The sequence below is a fragment of the Penaeus japonicus genome, unplaced genomic scaffold, assembly GCF_977035675.1.
Source record: "Penaeus japonicus unplaced genomic scaffold, GWHDUDI00000001_assembly GWHDUDI00000016, whole genome shotgun sequence".
Lineage (NCBI taxonomy): Eukaryota > Metazoa > Arthropoda > Malacostraca > Decapoda > Penaeidae > Penaeus > Penaeus japonicus.
The window spans coordinates 19,413,242-19,415,741 of record NW_028234418.1 but is presented as its reverse complement, the minus strand read 5'-3'; the positions used below and the strand labels follow the sequence as shown (position 1 = coordinate 19,415,741).

The following is a 2,500-nucleotide window of genomic DNA, read 5'->3' as shown; positions in this document are numbered from 1 at the left end:
GTGCTGGTCGGAACTACATTTCCAGTGAAGTCCTGTGTAAATTGTGACAAAACCCATAGTTAAGCAATACCAAACGGTAAATACTGGGATTTCTCGGGAGAAAAACTTTGAAGGTATCTGGAATTATGACCTGACAGAGAAGGAGAGTGAAGGTAAAGTATATTTCTTTTACATTTGAAAATCACATTTCAGACGTTGACAGTGAAACGTGATTCGGTCGTAGTTCATTATTTTGAAATTAAAGTTCTGTTATTTTTTCGTTTAATGAGGTGTATTAGATTATTTTTTCATTTTAGTGAGTATTTTTCCGAATAAGTATCTTATTCAAAATACTTTTTTCTGAAGAAAGATATATGCGCTATTTTATCTAACATTTACTTAAAAATGGTCATGGCGATGCAGCTAATGTAAACATAGCAATAAAAATTATCAATTATTATTGTTCTCATCTTTTACATCATCATGACTTACATAATAATATAATAATTATTATTTGTCATTGCCTTCATCCCACTAAAAGTTTTATAATTACTATAACCACCACATTGTATTGCCATTATCAAGAATAGCTTTAGAACATCTGGCGTAAAACAATCTGATTTGGACAAAGGAGTAGGAAGCAGTTCTTGTACAAATGTAGTAATTTTAATATTGCTGATGTTTTAGGTATGTGCACATCTCTCTCTCTCTCTCTCTCTCTCTCTCTCTCTCTCTCTCTCTCTCTCTCTCTCTCTCTCTCTCTCTCTCTCTCTCTCTCTCTCTCTCTCAGATACAAAGAGAGAGAGAGACAAGGACGTGCAAAATCATAAAGAAGAGCGAAATAGAAGGTCCGAGGTAGACCAACAGGTGCGTGCGTGGAGAAGGCTGTTCCTCCGACTGGGACGTGACCAAGAACCATGATTGTGCTGGCCACTGTCATGCATACTTGGAACAAATGTAACTTCCCACCCCCGACTCCACATGATCTGGTTGCATGTCTTACGGCCTGGCTTCTCTCCTGTTTGATCGTACTAGATTATTATATCTATTCTGCTTTATTATTATTTGCAATTGATTCTCGATTAACAGCGCCTTCATTGACATCATCAATATTATCACGATTAATGTTATTAGTCAATCATCATAAATATTAATATTTTCATCATTTCAGTCTCTCGCTCTCTCTAATAATAATTTCCTTACACCTTGGCAAGCCTGTTCTACTTTTGAACACATCTCATCGGATATCTAAAAAAAAGCTCATATCAATCTATCACGTAAAAGGCCAAGACAAATTTTAGTCTAGTAGCAGTTTTAATGGGCAAATCCTAACCTGAATGCTCCAATTGGGTTTTCTTTATTGACGTCCTGATATAGTCTACCTAGATAAAATCATTCAGGTAACACTTCAAAATAGCCAAAAGCTGTACAACTGTGCACTTTTATGTTTTTGCTTGTTTGTTCCAGCACGTGATACAGGAACAACCTTTGCATGTTTTTTCTTTCTTTCACTCTCCTCTCTTTCTCTTCCTCTTCTGCCATTTTCCTTTTGCTTTTGTTAATAATTTCAGTTAATCGTTGTGTGTCTAAGTGGAATAGAATATTGGACATTTTTTCGTACTTTTTGCAGATGTGTTTTCTCTCTTCAAATATTTTCATCGTTTTGATAGGCCTGCTTATTGGACGGCTTTACCTGGACACACATCTTGTTTTCTTGTACGTTTTCGTTCTTTCTCTCTTATTTGCCTGAAACAATGCATGCTCCACTTCATAGACTCCTCTTCCTCATAGAACAACCGCCATCACTTATCTCAGCGCATCATCATCATCACTCATCTCATCCTCTTCCTCTCTCTCGACACCAGAGGCATAACAACTTCCGTAATCATCCTACACATCTCGCGGGCCGCCTCCTCGTGGTCAATACACCCGTCGTGCGACTTGGGCGAACGGCTCCCAAGGTCAGTCGTTGTTCTCAGTCCCACATACTAATCACTAATCCTTCTTCCCGGGGAGATTCGCACGCGAGTAGGACTTATAAGCCGCGTCAGGTCGAAATGAATCCGCGTTGGGAAGCAAGATGCGAGGAGACTATGATGTAGGCCTATGCTATTGCTTTGTGGAGATGCAAAGGAGAGTCGGAATGGAGAGTGTGCATTGGGCTTTGCAAAGGGAATAAGGCGGGATGGGCTGGCGAGGAGGAAGGGGGGAGGAACGAAGAGGAAAATGACAATATAATCTCGAACAACAGTATCATTACTACTAATGATAACAATAAGGAGGTGTAGATAGATGGAAAAGGATGAAAGTAGTACTAGCAAAAGTAGAAGTGATGATGATGACGATGACGACGACGATGATGATGATGATGATGATAGTGATAGCGATGGTGATGAGAAGTGAGTAAAATGAGTAGGAACAGGTAAGAATAAAAATAATAAGGAATGAGGAGAGGTGACAAAAAAGATATTGGGAATAAAATATGAATGCAAATAATAATGGTATTAATACTGATTAAAAT

General features: G+C 38.4%; 1 protein-coding gene across 5 annotated transcripts in view; it reads right to left on the bottom strand.

The window, feature by feature from the left end:
• The window catches only part of Gpo1 (glycerophosphate oxidase 1), a 37,540-nt gene that overhangs the window by 29,411 nt on the left and 5,629 nt on the right, over window positions 1-2,500 (bottom strand). The gene's annotated exons all lie outside the window — the stretch shown is intronic.